At 37.9% G+C, this 19,173-nt stretch overlaps 1 long non-coding RNA gene across 1 annotated transcript in view; it reads left to right on the plus strand.

Moving 5' to 3' along the window:
• Nucleotides 1–18,480, plus strand: part of LOC111554614 — a 36,441-nt gene extending 17,961 nt beyond the window's left edge. Inside the window, exon 3 of the long non-coding RNA XR_002735291.1 lies at nt 15,932–18,480. This is a non-coding gene — a long non-coding RNA (uncharacterized LOC111554614). The remainder of the gene's footprint in view (nt 1–15,931) is intronic.
• Nucleotides 18,481–19,173: the final 693 nt, after the last annotated feature.

The following is a 19,173-nucleotide window of genomic DNA, read 5'->3' on the forward strand; positions in this document are numbered from 1 at the left end:
CTAATGTTAAGAGATTTTTCCCTATGTTTTCTTCTAAGAGTTTTATAGTTTTAGATCTCATGTTTAAATTTTTAATCCATTTGAGTTAATTTTTGTATATAGTGTGAGACAGGTTTCCAATTTCATTCTTTTGCATGTGGATATCCAGTTTTCCCATCACCATTTGTTGAAGACTGTCATTTCCCCATTGAGTGGTTTTGTCAGTCTTGTCAAAGATCATTTGACCGTATACATGAGGGTTTATTTCTGGGCTCCATATTCTATTTCATTATTTTGTCTGTCTTTGTGCCAATACCACACTGTTTTGATAATATGTTTGGAAATCAGAAAGTTTAAGTTCTCCATATTTGTTCTTTTTCAATTTTTGTTGTTGTTGTTATTTGAGGTCTCTTGAGATTCCATATGAATTTTAGGATGGATTTTTCCATTTCTACAAAAAAATGCCATTAGGATTTGATAGCGTTTGCATTGAAGCTGTACATTGATTTGGATCGTAGGAACATCTAAATAATATTAAGTCTTCCAACCCATGAACAAGAAATGCCTTTCTATTTATTTCTATCTTCTTTACTCTTTTCAGCAATGTTTTATAGTTTTTAGTGTACAAGTGTTTCACCTTCTTAGTTCACTTTATTCCTAAATATTTTATTGTTTTTGATGCTATTATAAATTGAATTGTTTTCTTAATTTCCTTTTCGAATTGTTCATTGTTAGTGTATAGAAATGCAACTGACTTATGTGTTAATTTTGTATCTTGCAATGTTGCTAAATTTATTGATTAGTTTTAATATATTTTCTGTCTCTCTCTCTCTCTGTCTGTGTGTGTGTGTGTGTGTGTATTCCTTAGAGTTTTCTATGTATAAAATTATGTCATCTGTGAACAGAGGTAATTTTACTTCTTCCTTTCTAATTTTGATACATTTTATTTCTTTTTCTTACCTAATTGCTTTGGCTAGGATTTCCAATCTATGTTGAATAGAAGCGGAGGGAGTAGAATTCCTTGTCTTGTTCCTGATCTTAGAGGAAAAGCTTTCAGTATTTCACCACTGAGTATGATTTAGCTGTGGGCTTTTCATAAATGATCTTTGTTTTGTTGAGGCAGTTTCCTTCTATTCCTAGTTTGTTGAGTTTTGTTTTTTAATCATGAAAGTATATAGAATTTTGTCAAATGCTTTTTCTGCATTGAGATGATCATGTGTTTTTCCCCTTTCCTTCTGTTAATGTGGTGTATTACATGGGTTGATTTTTATATGTTGAAGTATTCTTATATTTCAGAAATAAATCCCACTGGGCTATGGTGTGAATTTTTTTTTAACATCTGACTGAATTCAGTTTGCTAGTATTCTCTTGAGGATTTTTGCATTAATATTCATCCAGGATATTGGTCTATAGTTTTCTTTTCTGGTGACTTTTTTTTTTTTTTTTTGGCTTTGGTTGCAGGGGTAATGCTAGCCTTATAGCCTCATAGAATGAGCTTGGAAGTATTCCCCATCTGCCATTTCTTAGAAGAATTTCAGAAAAAGTGGTGTTAATTCTTTAAATGTCTGGTAGAATTCTCTAGTGAAGCACTCTAATCCTATACATTTCTTTGTTTAGAGGTTTTTGATCACGAATTCAACATCTTCTTATTGATCTTTCGTATTATCTATTTCTTCATGATTCAGTCTTGGTAGGTTGTATCTTTCTAGCAATTTATCCCTAGATTATCCAATTTGTTGGTGAAAATTGTTCATAGTCTTGTAATTCCTTTCATTTCTGTCATATTGGTTATAATGTACCCCTTTTCAAAAATTTTGTTATATGAGTCTTCTCTTTTTTTTTTTTTTTGAGTAAATCTAGCTAATGGACTGTCCATTTTGTTGATCTTTTCAAATGTGAATTCTTAGTTGTATTGATTTTTCCTATTGTTTTTCTATTTACTTTGTTTACTTCTGCTCTAATCATATTATTTGTTCCTTGTCATAGCTTTGGGTTTAGTTCTTCTTTTTCTAGTTTCTGAAGTGTAAAGTTAGATTGTTGATTTGAGATCTTTATTCCTTTTTAATATACAGGTTTACAGCTATAAACTTCTGTTGTGCTGGACCCATATTGATTCCACTGATTCATATTGATTCACAGAGGTTGAAGAAAAGACCAGAGCCAGCAAACAAGACATAGGGTTTGTTGGGGACTTATGTACATGGTGGTCCAGGACCAGTGAGCTGGACAGGCAAACCAGTCCCATTTGTAAAAAGCATGCATGTTATGCCACATTTTCATTTAGCAACCTCCACTTGGCAACCTCCATTTAACCCAAAACAAAGGGCCTTGATCCCCTGTACAGCCTGCATTCGAAGGGATGGACCAGGGGTTTGGATGTTCTTCATAGTTAAGGAGTGAATTTCCAGGTTGGCCACTCCTGAATTCCTCAGCTTGAAACTCTGAACACACATTCTTCCTAGACCATAGGGTTATTCTCAGGGTATGCTTGAGTAATTGCTGTCACATGTATCTGCCATACAACTTCCCTCTTAGCACTGTTTTCACTGCATCCTGTAAGTTTTTGTATGTTGTGTTTTCATTTGCAGTTTTCTCAAGGTATTTTCTAATTCCTCTTCTGATTTATTTTTTTGGCACATTGGTTGTTTAAGAGTGTGTTGTTTAATTTCCACACATTTGTACATTTGTGGGTTTTTTTTTTTTTTTTTTTTTTTTTTTTTTTACAGTTATCAATGTGAATGTCCTTTTCTTTTCTTTGGGTCTTGCTGTGTCACCCAGGCTGGAGTGCAGTGGCAAGATCTCAGCTCACTGCAACCTCTGCCTCCCAGGATCAGGTGATCCTCCTGCCTTAGCCTCTTAAGTATAGTCATATACTATAGGGACTAGAGGCATGCATCACCACGCCCAGCTAAGTTTTGTATTTTTTGATAAAGACAGGGTTTCACCATGTTGCCCAGGCTGATTTTAAACTCCTGGGCTCAAGCAATCCTCCTTTCTCGGCCTCCCAAAGTACTGGGATTACAGGTATGAGCCACCATGCCTGGCTGAAAACATTCTTTGTGTGATATCAATGTTATTGAATTTGCTAAAACTTGTTCTGTGGCCTGATATATAGTCTCTGCTGGAGAATGTTCCACGTGCATACAAGAAGCATTTATATCCTACTGTTGTTGGATGGAGTGTTCTGCTTATATCTGTTAGGTTCAATTGGTCTATAGTGTTGTTCAAGTCCTCTTACTAATGTTATTTGGTTGTTCTATTCATTATGAAAGTGGCCTTTCTCCTTTTAATTCTGCCAAGTTTTGCTTCATATGTTTAGGAGCTTTGATGTTTGGTACATAAATATTTGTAAGTTATATCTTCTTAGTGAATTGACCATTTTATCATTACATAATGTCCTTCTTTGCCTCTTGTAACAGTCTTTGATTTAAAGTCTGTTTGGTCTGATATTAGTATAGCCACTGTTGCTCTATTTTGATTATCATTTGCATAGAATATCTTTTCTCATCCTTTCACCCTCAACCTCTGCATGTCCTTAGATCTAAAGTGAGTCTCCTGTAGATAGCAAATAGTTGGATCCTATTTTTAAAAACTGATGTAATCAATTTCTGTTTCTTGATTGGGGAATTTAACCTATTTACATTTAAAGTAATTACCTATAGGGAAGGACTTATTATTGCCATTTTGTTCATTGTTTTGTCTAGTCTTATAGCTTTTTTCTTCCTCATTTCCTCTGATGTTGTCTTCCTTTATATTTCATTTTTTTTTTGGTAGCAAAATGATTGGATTTACTTCTCATTTTCTTCTGTGTATATTCTATAGTTTTTTGTGGTTACCATTGCAGTTACGTAAGACATCTCAAAGTGATAACCGTCTACTTTAAATTGGTAACAGCTTAACTTCATCGCGGACAAAATTCTGCTCCTTTACAGCCCTACTCTCCCCAGATATTACTGATGTCACACATTACTTCTTTATATGTTGTATACTCATTAACACAGGTCTATTTTTTAAATATTTCTTTCATTAATATTTCATGCACAAAAATTATAATAGTATAGGTTTGTATATTTGTCTATATACTACCCGTACTAGAGAACCTTCTATTTTCATAGGGCTTTGTGTTGCTCTCTACATTTCAACTTTAAGGACTCCCTTTAGTATTTCTTGTAGAGAAGGTCTAGTAGTAATAAATTCCCTCAGCTTTTGTTTATTTTGAAGTCTTAATTTCTTCATAATTTTGGAAGAACAGTTTGCCAGATATGGTATTCTTGGTTGACCATTTTTTTTCTTTCATCACTTTGAATATATCATGCCACTCCCTTCTAACCTGTAGTTTCTGCTGATAAATCTACTGATAATCTTATGGAAGTTTCCTTTTATGTGACAAATTGCTTTTCTCATGCTTTCAAGTTACTCTCTTTGTCTTTGACTTTAGAGTTTGATTACAATATGTTTTGGTGTGATTTTCTTTGCATTTATTCTGGTTAGGGTTCTTTGAGCTCTTGAATCTGTATGTTCTTCTTTTTCCTCAGATTTATGAAGTTTTCAGCCATTATTTCTTCATATAAGCTCTCTGTCCCTTTCTCTCATTCTTTTTCTGAGATTTTAATAATACATAGAGTAGGCTTCTTGATAGTGTTTTGTAAATCCCTTGGGCTCTCTTCTCTCTTCTTCATTTTTTTTCTTCTTGCTCCTCTGACTCAATGACTTTACATGACCTGTCTTTGAGTTTGCTATTTATTTTGCCCAATCAAGTCTGCTGTTGGATCCTTCTACTATTTTTTAGTACAGTTATTATATTTTTCAGCTACAGAATTTGTTTGGTTCTTTTTTATAATTTCTATCTCTTGTTGATATTCTCATTTTGTTCGTGCATCATTTCCCTGATTTTACTTAGTTGCCTATCAGTGTTCGCCTGGTCCAGTGTTTGTTATCTTTTAGATAGCATCTTTATGATAGTGTTTGTTATCCTTTTGGTAGCATCTTTATGATAGTTATTTTAAATTCCTTTTCAGGCAACTCATAGATCACATTTCTTCAGAATTGATTTCTGAAGTTTTATTTGATACATGGGCCATATTTCTCTGTTTCTTTGGATGTCTTAAAATGTTTTGCTATAACTTGGCCATTTGAAGACCTTTCCCAGTCTTTTGTTTCATACAGGGAAAGACCTTCACCAATCAGCTCTGCCGGAGGATCTAGGACCTCTCAAACCTTTTCTGATCTCTTACTCCTTCTGGTGTCTGCCTGTGGAACTGCGACTCTAACCCGCTACTCACCTCTGTTTTTAGTGGCTTCCAAATGCTTGACCTGGTCCTGTCAGCACTGATTTCTGTTAGGTGAGACAGAAACGAATCCCTTGGGCAGCCCCCAGATAAGCCAGAACATTCAATGCATGGCTCATTCTTCTTTTTCCATCCCTGAGGGTGAAGCCCTGGAGTAAGGGGTTTCTCCTAAGTTGCTCAGGTTTATGCCACATAGAAGAAAGGACACAGATGGGCACGCCAGATGTTGCAAAATTGTCTATCCATTTTGCCAGAATCCCTTCTTGGTTTTACAATGACCTGGGTGCTGTAGCTTCTCAACCTGTCTCTAGAGTTCTCATAGAGTTATTCTGATCTGTATATTGTTAACTCAGTGTCTCTGTGAGGAAAGGAGGGCCTGTATCTTCCTATTCCACCATCTTACTGACAACACTCTCTCCTGCTAAAACCTTTCCATCAATTCCCTTTGGATTTGAGTACCTGAATGGTATAATGTGGTTCCTTTGGTGTCCTAATGTTGCAACTAGGATGTCATCAAGGTTTAATGTGTGAAAGGGGCATTTCAGACCCAGCAAGAGACCTCTTTTCTGAACAGATGGCTATTTCCATGTTCCTCAAATTACACTCTTGACTACCACACATGTTTGAATTGTGTGGGATCACTCTGGTTGCCCTGTGAAAACTATGGAATATGGGTTCATAATCATGGAGCTCCTGCATGTGGCCAGATTTCCTTTCCCTTCTTTTTTACCCAAGATCTTTTCAGATCTGCAAAATTGCATCTGAACTCCTGCAGATTCTGCTAGTGCTACAACAGTCTGTCACCAGCCAAGCTAATCATCCATTATTTATTCCCTGTTCTTCCATTCTGCCCCAGCCCTCCTATATGTAGAGATGCTGAGATTTTGTTGGTAAACTCAGGACTAGAGTGTGGGCCTAAGAGGAAGGTATTTGGGCACAAGGGTGGGTAGGACAGAGAGAAAAAATTAGGATGAACATACAGCTTGATTTCCTCTTAACTCTCTTACAAGAACCAGATAATCTTACACTAGGAATGTAAAATACCTGACCTGTCAAAACCAGAAATTCAGGGCTCTCTAAACTCCTCTAGTAAATAAAAGTTTAGGTTCACTGGTGGGGATTAAATAGGCTGTTTAAGGATAATATTGAGAGAAACATAAAAGCACATATACCACAGACAGAATTTATTAACAGTTTCCCTTCTTTCTTTACCACAGACAATTTATTAACAGTTTCCCTTCTTTCTTTACCACAGACAGAATTTATTAACAGTTTCCCTTCTTTCTTTACCTCTTTCCTTTTTCCTTTCTTCTTCAAGTAAGTCTTTTTTTTTTTTTTTGAGATGCAGTCTTGCCCTGTCGCCTAGGCTAGAGTACAGTGGTGCAGTCTTGGCTCACTGCAACCTCTGCCACCCAGGTTCAAACAATTCTCCTGCCTCAGCCTCCTGAGTAGCTGGGATTACAGGCATGTGCCACCATACCCAGCTAATTTTTGTATTTTTAGTAGAGACGGGGGTTTCACTATGTTGGTCAGGCTGGTCTCAAACTCCTGACCTCGTGATCTGCCCCTGTCGGCCTCTCAAACTGCGGGGATTACAGGCACCAGCCACTGCCCGGCCCAAGTCTTTCTTTACTTTGTATTTGCTAGCAGCTAAGTTGCATTGTAGTTGACAGATACATTTTATCTTCATTAAGTACTTTTCTGTGCTAAGAAGTAAAGAGACTGCATTGTTTTAAGTTGGCTGTTACTTAAGTTTCAAAGTAAATTCCCTCTCTTCTGCCACATACTAAGTTGGCTCTGATAATGCTACTACTTTGTAATATGGGTTCATAATCATGGAGCTCCTGAATATGGCCAGATTTCCTTTCCATTTCTGTTACAAAGTAGGAATGCTACTACTTTATAGCATTATCAGAGCCAACTTAGTATGTGGAAAAACAGAAGGAAAGTCTAAAGAAGAATTCAGAATCAGAATCGTTAGATCTGAATTGTGGGGCTGAAGAGCAGTTCAAAGTTGTGGGAACTGGGGCCTCTCAGACAGTTAGAGGGAAAGTACAAAAAAAGAGGCCAAGTGTTCATTTTCTAGTCTACCCATTAGCTTAGAGACTTTGGGGAGTACCATACTCAGGATTTATTTAAAATGTATTTTTAAAAATTATGGTTACTTCCTTTACCAATCCTCTTTCAGTTAAAAAAAAAAAAAAAAAAAAACCCAGAGAAAGGTGAAATATTTTTCTTTCTTTTTTTTCTTTTTGTCCCGATATATGTGGGGTTTGGAATTCTTCCTGAGCACTAAGGAAATCTAGCCAGCCTTATGCTTCTTTGAGCCAAAAGAAGAGCCAATAGAATACTGCTTGGTGAAGCAGAGGCTGCCATTGGCAAAGGAAGCTTCTGCTGTATGGAAAGGTGCTAGATTCTTCCAGAATCTAGCTGGGGAGAGTGGGGTGACTCAGTCCTTTTCCTGTACCTTTAGGGTTGAAAAATAAACCTTTCTGCCTCATTTTGGTTCTGAGCCAACCTGTAATGTTTCACCTGCCCCTTCCTCCTCAGCTACTTCCAATGCTCAGGCCAAAGAACTTGTTAAACCGAGTTGAATATAAAGTTTCTAAACTTAAATATCCTAATATTATAAAGTCAATATATCATTCAAAGCCATAATTTTAGCAGTATATCTTATGTGAAATAAAGTGTGATAAGCCGCCTTGTTATAGGAACAAATCACGGAATCTTTGTATCGATGGCTGGGGGTGAGTAAGAGAAGAGGGTCCTTAGAGGTCACCTAGGCCAAAGTGTGGTGATTACAGTGAAGTCTCTGAAGTTAGACTTTTCATATTCAAATCCTGGTTCTGCCACTTGTCACTTGTGTTCATTGGGCAGGTGACAACTTCTCTAGGCTTCAGTTTCCTTGTCTTAAAAATGGGGACAATTGGCTGGGTGCAGTGGCTCATGCCTGTAATCCTAGTGCTTTGGGAGACCAAGGTTGGCAGATCGCTTGAGCTCAGGAGTTGGAGGCCAACCTGGACAACATGATGAATCCCCATCTCTACAAAAAAAAAAAAAAAAAAAAAAAAAAACCAAAAAAATTAGCCAGGCATGGTGGCTTGTGCCTGTAGTCCCAGCTATTTGTTGGGGCTGATGCAGGAGGATCACTTGAGCCTGGGAGGTTGAGGCTGCAGTAATCCATGTTTGTGACATTGCACCCCAGCTTGGGTGACAAAGTGAGACCCTGTCTCAAAAAAAAAAAGAAGGAAAGAAAAGAAAAAGAAAAAATGGGGATAAAACTGTTGGGAGGATTAAATGCTAAAATCCTGGTCAAGTGGTCAACAGTTTTCACTGAATTCCTAGGGCATAGTAAATACTTCACACAAGTTAGTTATTGTTGAGGTAAGTATTGTCACTGACACAAGTGAAAGATAAAAAATAGGAGCCAGGGTAGCACTGTTGTTAGAGTGTTGGCTCTGTGACCTTGGGAACACTATTTAACCTCTCTAAGCTCCAGTATCCTCTCATAGCATTGTTCTGAGGCTTACATGAAAGAATATTGTCTCTATTTAGTTTAATATCAGCCCAACGTCAGTGGTTACTATTTAGTCAAAACTGAGACACAGAGAGATTTACTGCCAAACTAGAAAAACACTGTAGTGTTCCCTAAAAATGGAAGGGGGAGCAGGAGGATGTAGAGGAGTTGGTGTTGAAGGAATCTCACTAAAGTTTTGTGGTCAACCTAACTTACGTTTAGGCAAGGGCTTGCCACCATGCTAGTCTGGGCTGGGCTCTTCTTTCCTGGAAGAATGCCTAATGTTTTGCAGTGATGAATTAGCATTAGAGAAGGGAGTTCATGGGACTATTTATGTGTCTGTGGCAGCTGCAAAGAAAGGAGAGGTTCGGGCATTACCCTATTTCAAACACTTAAAAAGCTAGGTGCTGTTGTTTCTTAAAAACAAAGTAACCTTCATTATCACTCTAAGTCACCTTTTACAAATGTAGCCCAGTGTGGCGATTACAGTGAGGACTCAGTGATATAATGAGCTGCCTGGAATGAAAAGTGTCTAGAAGAGCTTGGCAGATAGGACTTGCTTCATAATAAACACCAGGTTTTGGGAGGTCCTCATTTAGCAAGTAAGGCTAGGATATCAGAAAAGTATTTTAACTCAAGCCCACAGCAGGACAATAAAAAATATCTATACAACAGATTTCCTTTCATATTATTGACTCAACCACCACAGTGTTCTACTATATCCTCAGTGGCTGCTAGGACTCCCAAGTTTATATATGAGATTCATGGATTTTTCTTAGTTATATTTGTCCTGTTGACATCTTCACTTGGAGGATCCACCGGCACTTCAAACACAACACACCTAAAACTAAACCCAACTATTCTACCCTCTTTTCCAAATTGCTCTTTCAACTGTTTTGTATCTCAGTAAATCACCCAGTTGCCAAGCTAGATATTTTGAATTCTTTTTCTCCTCACCCCATGTTTGCTACCAATTCCTATTCATTCTACCTCCTAAATATCATTTTAGTTCATTTCTTTTTACTGTTACTGTTACTTACTTAGCATAGGTCATAATCTTTTCAGGCTTATATTATGATAACACATTTCTAAATTGAAATCTTGCCTCCTTAAAATCTTTCTTTAGTGTCCCACTGCTCTCAATTCCTTGGCATAGTTTACAATGATCTTACTTCTGATTTCTGCTACAATCTTCTCCAGTCTTCTCATATATTCTATGTTCCAGCTATTCCGAACATTTTCCATTTTCTTTTTCTCTCTTGCCTCTTGGCTTTGGTTCATGCTCTTCCTTCTGCTTGCATTTTCTTATCTCTCCTTTTCACTTGTCTAGCTCCTACTAGTCTTTCATTGTTTCTGCTTAAACATCCCTTCCTCTAGGAAGACTTCCCCTTTCTCCCGTATGTGTTTAGTATGATTTGCTTTCCGGGAAACTGATTTGCTTTCCAGGAAACCGATTTGCTTTCTAGGAAACCAGGGCGAGTATTAAATGACCAGCGAGTAGGCAAGGCTAGGAGCAAAACTGCACATTTATTTTTGGTCCCCCAGCTTCAGGAAAGAAGGTGTGGGGGAGGGGTGAGGTCCATCGGTCTCTGGCAGGGGAGGTCGGGGGAGTCACCCGGTGGAGCTCTCGGGCGGAGTTCCTACAGTCCCGACGGGAGTGAGGGCTGAGGAAGTGCACACGGCGTGCCCACCGGGAGCGGCTTTTATGTCCTGGGCCCGGAAGTGGGCGGGCAGTGGGCGGGACATAGGCGGGTCGGGGGTGGGGCGGTAGGCGTGGCTAGGCGGGTTCCGGTTTTTCTCCGTCTGAGGTCGGGTTGCGCCTGCTCAGTCGACCTGTGTCTTTCCCGGTCGCGGGAAAGCTGACGGTGAAGAAGCCGGAACTGCGCCATCTTGCCTCCGTTGGTCCAAACAGTACCCTCTCCTCATGCTCTCAGATTACTCTGCTTCCTCCCTCATAGCTCTGATTACAATATGATTTATGAGTGTTTTTGTATCCCTCACTAGACTGAAATGTTGAGACTATGTCTGTCTTATTCACTGCTATTTCTCCTTCACCCAGCACAGTGATTGGCACATTGTAAATATTTTTTGAGGTTACATTGTAATTATTTTTTGAATGAATGAATAAATAATAACAAAAAATATCCTTTTATAGTGCAGGGCTTTTACGGTTAAATAAGCCACACTTAGTAATGTTAACATGTAATCAGAAATGGAAAGATCCTGAAGTTCTCTCTTGACCTGCATTCCCTGCAAGTTCATCATTGGGAATTATCATCCCGGTGCATGTAACCTATAGACAAGAGGGAGTGAGTCAAGTGCATGATGCATGAGTCTTGGGTTATAACAACAGCTTGAGGTGTCAAAAGTTTTCATTTTATACAGATTCAAGAACCTACAAAGTCACTAAGATTCTCATGAGAAAACTTAGAAATGACATTTGACCCACTATTTTGCATTGAATCACCAAGAAATATTTACTGAATATGTCACAGTATGTGTTGCACCATATTCCGAATATCAGACAAAAATCTTGGCCTTTGAGCTTTTGTTCACACACACACACACACACACACACACCCCTTTATTTTATTAAAAAATTTAAATTTATTGTTTTAATTGACATATTGTTATTGTACATATTCATGAGGTTTATTTTGATGTTTCAATACCTATTTATGTTGTAGAATGATCCAATTAATGTATCACCTTATGTATTTATCATTTCTTTGTGGTGAGATCATTCAAAAGGCCCTCTTCTAGCTATTTTATAATATATGATATTTTACTGTTAATCGTATTCACCCTACTGTGCAATAGATGATCAGAATTTGTTCCTCCTATCTAATCATAACTTTATATTCATTGGCCAACCTCTCTTATCCTCCCTTCCTCATTTCTCTCCCCAGTATGTGGTAACCACTGTTCTGCTGTTTCTATTACACCGATTTGTTTATTTTTTTTAGATTTTACATATGAACCTGCAGTATTTCTCTTTCTGTGTCTGGCTTATTTCACTTAACATGATGTCCTCCAGTTTCATCTCCATCATCACAGGTGACAAGATTTCATCCTTTTTTATGGCTGAATAATATTCCATTGTGTCTATATACCACATTTTCTTTATCCATTCATTTGTTATTGGACATTTAGGTTGATTCTGTATCTTGTAGAATTCCGCTGTGAATCCATCTGGTCCTGGATGGGGTTTTTTTGTTAGAATTTTAAAATTACTGATTCAATTTCATTACTCATTGTTGGTCTGTTTAGGATTTGTATTTCTTCCTGGTTCAATCTTGGAGGGTTGTGTGTTTCCAGGAATGTATCAATTTCCTCTAGGTTTTCTAGTTTGTGTGTATAAAGGTGTTCATAGTACTCTATGAGGATCTTTCGTATTTCTGTGTTATCATTTGTAATACCACTTTTCACATTTTTGGTTACACTTATTTGAATCTTCTCTTGTTTTTTCTTGTTTAACTAGAAGTCTATCAATTTTACTTATCCTTTCAAAACACCAACTTTTTGTTTTGTTTATCTTTTGTGTCATATTTTTGGTCTTGATCTCAGTTAGTTCCTCTCTCATCTTTATTTTTTTTCTTCCACTAGCTTTGGTTTTGAATTGTTCTTGTTTTTCTACTTCCTTGAGGTGTGACATTAGGTTATTAATTTGAGATCTATCTTTTGATGTAAGCATGTAATGCTATAAACTTTCCACTTAACACTGCTTTTCTTCTATCCCAGAGGTTTTGGTATATTGTGTGTTTATTTTTATTTCTTTTGATGATTTAAAAAAATTTCTGCCTCAATTTAATTGTTTACCCAGAAGTCATTCAGGAGCAAGTGGTTTAGCTTCCAAGTTTGTGTAGTTTTGAAAGTTCCTCTTGGTATTGATTTCAAATTTTATTCCACTGTGATCTAAGAAGACACTTGATATGATTTAGGTTTTTTTAAAAAAAAATTATTGATACTTGCTTTGTAGCCAAACATATAGTCAATTTGGGAAAATGTTCCATGTAGAGATGAGAAGAATGCATATTCTGTGGTTGTTGGATAGGATGTTCTTTAGATGTCCGTTAGGTCCATTTGTTCTAGAGTCCAGTTGAAGTCCAGAGTTTCTTCGTTGATTTTCTGCCTCAGTGATCTGTCTAGTGCTGTCAGTAGGATGCTGAAGTCCTCCACTATTATTGATACTCTGTTGAAGCAGCATGAAATGGATTAAGATATCCCCAATATCCAAACATAGAGAAATGCTTGCAAAACTTTGAATATGTCAGGATGCTTTATGCTCACATATTTCTTTTCCTCTTCCTTTCTCCTTTCTTCTTCCCTCTCACATGTCATCTTGTATATGAAACCATTGCTAAAAACCCCACCTCGTTGCCGTCATTACTTTCTAGGTAGAATATTTTAATGCCTAGAGTATAGTAATAAATATTCACAATGATTAATTTTTGAACAAATAAACAAATGGGTATGCCCCTCATTCACTAGTAGGGAAATGTTTTTTGGCAGGAGTGGTGGCTCAAGTCTGTAATCCCAGCACTTTGGAAGGCCAAGGTGGGAGAATTCCTTGGGTCCAGGAGTTTGAGACCAGCCTGGGCAACATAGTGAGAATCCATCTCTACAATTTTTTTTTTTTAAGTTAGCATGGCATGGTGGTGCATGCCTGTAGTCCCAGTTACTCAGGAGGCTGAATTGGGAGGATTGCTTGAGCCTGGGAGGTTGTGGCTGCTGCGAGCCGTGATTGCGCCACTGTACTATAACCTAGGTGACAAAGCAAGACACTATCTCAGAAAAAAAAAAAAGGAAAAGTTGTTTCTTTGTTTTTAAGGCTACACCCCTGTCTAGGAGAGCTTATTTCCTAATGGGTTTCAATTGCCACCTCTACACAACTAACTTCCAAAAGTTCCAGTTCTATATCTCTTATTGCTTCCCAGATATTCTGGTGGGAGAAATAAACCAGAGGCAGGGATAGTAATCAGAAGTCTATTACAATAATCTAAGTGAGAGGTAATAAGAATGAAGATTGGGGGCACGTTTAAGAGATATCTGAGCTATGAGTTGCCTCCAAGGCAGATGGGGGAGACTCTTGCCAGTGCTCTGAAATTACACAGCATGTGCTGCTGCCTACTTTTCCTGTGGCGAAGACTGACACAGTGAATGCTGACAGGACTGAGGAAGGTCAAATATTTTCAGAGCCCCATTCTTTTTTTCCTTTATTTTTCTTTTCAAAGTCTGATGGGTAGGGAATCGGCAGAGTTAGGAAATGAAAAAGAAAATGTCAATTTCTCTTTTCTGTACCCAAGCCCTGGGTCTGATGTTTGGTCTTTGCTTCCCAGATATATAAAATCAAAATAGCCAGTGCCCCTAGAAATTGCCTGACGTTAAACCAAAACATCCCCTTACGCTCTTTATTCACAATGTATGGCTTTTGGCAGATTGGCATACTGGACACCTGAATTCACCTCTATTTATTACCAGATATGGATACTCTTGGAGCGTGGGCCAGGACTCAGTCCCATGTGTGATATTTCAGGCCCTACCATAGGCAATTACAAGGTGTTGCATGGCAGGCCTCATAGGAGAAGCTGCTCTCCCCACATCTGACTTATTGTACCACCAGTGCATTGTAGTTTTCTGGAAGGAGTTGCAGTTGAGGACTTAGGCTCCTTTGAGCTGCAATGCTAGTATGCATAACTGCATTTCCAGCTCAGGCACCTCCATTCAGAAGCCTCTTGACGGGCCTCTCTTGAGATACTTCCCAGGCACCTCGCTGAGACCTTGTTATTGTGGGCCTTGGCTGAGACAGTTTTATCCATTTTGACTCCAGACCTTTTCACTCCTAGTCCTTCTCCCCCTTTCTTTCCATGGCCGTATAAGTCCATAAAAAGCAGGAATCTTTTGTTTGGGGCTCCTTGGAAATGAAATGATTTCCCTTACCTGTGCTTCCATTTGACTATTGCCTGGCACTGTTCTATTGGGAAAAAACAGTAGGGAACCAGTGCCTTTCTCTTTTGACTCTTGCCGGCACTGTCACAACCAATGAACTGATAGTTATTTTCAGTTTGGCTTGTTGTCTTAGTTGGTCACCTCAACACATGGTAGCTTGGCACACATCTGTTTGGTTTCCCTGTCTTTTAAGTAGGAATATTCCATTTTAACCCTCTTTTATTATGGGCTCTGTGCTCTTTGAAATGAGAGATTTAATTATTTTTATTATTATTATTACTTTGAGACAGGGTCTTGCTTTGTCATACAAGCTGGAGTGCAGTGGCGCAATCACAGCTCACTGCAGCCTTGACCTCCCCAGGCTCGGGTGATCCTCCCACCAGACTAATTTTCATATATATGAAAATATGAAAAACTATATAAAATATATATTTTTATATATAACTATATTGTATATTATTTATGTGTTTATATATTATATATTATATATATTACATTATATAATATAAAATATAAATATAAACCATCCCACTACTGATCAGCATGGGAGTTTTGACAGAGGTTTCCAGCCTGAGCCGGTTCACTCCTCCTCAGGCAACCCGATTGTCCCCTGCTCACAAGGGGTTATTATATAATATATAATATATAGAACAACACATAGACATATGTAATATATTAATTATATATTATATATTACTTATAATTTGTGGAGATGGGGTTTCATCATGTTGCCCAGGCTAGTCTCCAGCTCCTGAGCTCAAGCTATCTGCCCACGGTTTCCCAGAGTGCTGGGATTACAGTCATGAGTCACCACACCCAGCTGAGAACTTTCATTGAATATACCATATATTCTACATTTTCTTTTCATTTTTGTGAGATGCAAATATTAGAAGAAAAGAAGAACAAAGAATTCAGATGTACATTAGACTACATTTGATTGTATAATAAAACCTCTAAAATGAGACAAATATTTTTCTTGCTCACAGAATAATGTGACTAATTTTAGCCAGATGGAGTATGATTATGAATTAGCTACATGTAAATGAAATTTGAGACACTAAGCAATGACCCACTTCATAACTTTAAATTATACAGATGAGAGTCTTTGCCCCATGGTGGTTTAATTATTTTCTTGGAAGACATTATACATCTTCATTCAGAAGCTTAATGAATTTTACAATTACTCTTTCCTCTGAAGTCACAAGTGATGATGCCCCATCTGGATTGGTAAAGAACTCACAGCAAGAAAAATCAGTGAAGTGGAAAAACTCAGGACAGCATTCTTTGGTGACCACTTATCACTTTTGCATTTACCCAGCAGCCCATTGAAGCGCTTGCACCTGTGTGCCTGGAGAAGTTGGGGAGAATATGTCTTCTTTCACCCCTCCAAGGTCTGTATCTTTATTACTTTGATAGTTCCTGCCTTAGTTTAGTTCACCATAACCTCTCGTCTGGATTATTAGGAACTATTTCTTAATATGCATCCAATCCACCCTCCACACTGATATCTGAGTTCTCATTCTCCAAATGCAAGCCTTCATTGATTAGCCAGTGCCTTCAGGATCAAGTCAAAATTCCTAAGTGCAGAAGAGCCCTAGCAAACTAGACCCAAATGTCCCTTCCAGTCTCGTCTTCCAGCACTGTCACATTGTATACACAAGGCACCATGTATTTGCTCCTCTTGGAAGAAAATCCCTCCCACTTCTGTGACTCTTTACCAGCTCCTCACTCTCCTCCAGCCAGAGAAAAGCATCCTTTCCCTTTCTTCTACCAGGAAAATCATACTCAACTTTCAATACCTAGTTCAAATTTCAGTTGCTGTGTTCAATATGTTAGAGGCAGAACAGCAAAATGGGAAAGAGTAAGGATTCTGGACACTTGTGCTCCTCCATTGATCACATTTGTAAGATTGAGTGACTTGTTTAACTTCCCTAAGTTTCTGTTTTCTTACATGTAAGTTGGAGACTTAACAGTAACTACCACATCAGGTTATTGGGAGGATTAAATGTGACAATATTTCTAAAGTACTTAGGACTGTGCCTGGCATATCATAGGTACTTAACATGTAAACATTAGCTATTATTCTAGTTTTGCTGACATTTTCTCAACCCAGTTATATTTTGGCTTAGCTGACTTTAAGAAACTTAATTTAATTAATTAATTAATTTTTGAGACAAGGTCTCGTTATGTTGCCCAGGCTGGGGTGCAGTGGCTGTTCACAGGTGCCATCCCACTACTGATCAACAGGCAAGTTTTGACAGGTTTCCAACCTGGGCCAGTTCACTCCTCCTCAGGCAACCTGATTGTCCCCTGCTCACAAGGGTCATCATATTGATGCCAGACTTAGTGCAGACATCCAGTGGGCTTCAGGCACTACAGACTAGAACTCCTGGACTCAAGCAATACTCCCCTCAGTCTTCCAAGTAACTGGGACTACTAGCATGCACCATCACACCCAATTAAAATGGCTTTTATACCTAGAATTATATTAGCTTGGGTGAATTGAATAACCAAAGTAACAGCATTACCAACTCTAGTTCATTTATTCCTTAATATTTACCACAGCTGTATCTCATGGAGTGTGGTTTGAACAAATCGTGTTGAACTGCCATGTGGCAGTGACCCTTGTAAGTATAGCTCTGTCAAGAACTATTAATCTGGGCTCAAGCTTTTGTATTTTGGGAATTCTGAGACTCTGGGCAGGTATTTCTAGTGCTTTGCTTTAATAATAAGCAATATGAACATCACCAAATAATTTAAAGATTCTACCTGTTCCTTGAGAGGGCAAAGCAACTCCTAAATGCCGAAGAAGATGAAAAACTAAAGAAGGAGGTGGACAAATCCACTTGGTTGGTTTTGGGTAATTTATTATGGGGAACTTATAGACAGAAGTGTAGTTTTGGGCATACGCAAGATAGGTAGATCTCTGTACTTTAAGCCCCAGACCCAGGGCTTATATTTTGAGAAGAAAGCATACATGCTCTAGAAGGAATACGTGCTCTGGAAGCCAGTTTTGGGCGTCATAGCCTGTTACTTCTGTGACAACAAGTGTTTTGGAGGAAACCTACAATAAGTAGATGTTTCTACGTAAAGAGTAATACATCAGCTAGCCATTTTGGAAGCATTCCCAAACTCAGGGTTAATTAGAAGTTACATGGCAGATTCGCCTTTAAAATAAAGTAACTCTTGTCCCCATAATACCTTTGTAAAATCTTCCTACCTATGTTGGCTATGCCTGTATGGAGACAAATACTTTTATTGAATTTATACATACAAGGCTTATTTTCATTACCACTTCGAACTTATTCAATCTAATTTCATATCTGATTTATTTCCATTTCAACTATACCTCAAAGTCAAATTTATTTTCATTCTATATTAAAATATACAATGATCACTATGATTTCCAATCTTGCTTTTGAGATCTGACAAATTCTTATGTGTAAATATACTTTTCTGGTAAGAGGAGTAATAGATTTGCAACAAAAATTATGAATTACTTGTTTTGATGTATATATGTGTATGTGTATGTCTTATTCATCTAAAACACAAACCTTAAGCATATTGAGAATAGAAGCCTTTTCCCATTATTCCACACCTCCATGGGGGCTTTAGAGTTGATTGATATTCTATAAACTTACAACATCTATTACATCACTTTTCACTTTGTATTACAGTATTGGATTATATGGCCATTCTGTACCCGCCCACAACTGAGAGCTGAATGCATAAATAAATGAAGACTGCAAATGGTTTGTTTGAGTGATTTGTCCATGAATCAGACAAATATTTTCAGGTCTGTACATAGCATATATTTTTTTAAAGCCCTGAATGTTAACACATATACAATATGGTTTTACATTGTTTACATGGGTTTACTATATATCCAAAAATTATATACATTGATACTCTTCATTTGCTTATACCTTGAAGATAACTTATAGCACAAACTAGAGACAAGAAAAGACACTGTATTATAAAGTATATTATTTTCAACCTTTTTTTCCCCCTGCTGTTAAGGTTTATTTGGCTGATAGTGAAGTTTTAAAATCTTCCTATATTTTTTATTTTTATTTTTATTTTTTGGTTTTTGAGACAGAGTCTTCCTCTGTCACCCAGGCTGGAGTGCAGTGGCATGATCTCAGCTCACTGCAACACCCGCCTTATGGATTCAAGCGGCTCTCCTGCCTCAGCCTCCTAAGTAGCTGGGATTACAGGCACATATCACCACACCAGGCTAGTTTTTGTATTTTTTAGTACAGATAGGGTTTTATCATATTGGCCAGGCTGGTCTCAAACTCCTGACCTCAGGTGATCCGCCTGCCTCGGCTTCCCAAAGTGTTGGGATTATAGGCATGAGCCACTGTCCTGGCCTAAAATCTTCTTTTAATCCTGATCTGTGAAATGACATTGAATCTTACTCTTGACCACCCACAGGAA

The sequence above is a fragment of the Piliocolobus tephrosceles genome, chromosome 6 (assembly GCF_002776525.5).
Source record: "Piliocolobus tephrosceles isolate RC106 chromosome 6, ASM277652v3, whole genome shotgun sequence".
Taxonomy (NCBI): domain Eukaryota; kingdom Metazoa; phylum Chordata; class Mammalia; order Primates; family Cercopithecidae; genus Piliocolobus; species Piliocolobus tephrosceles.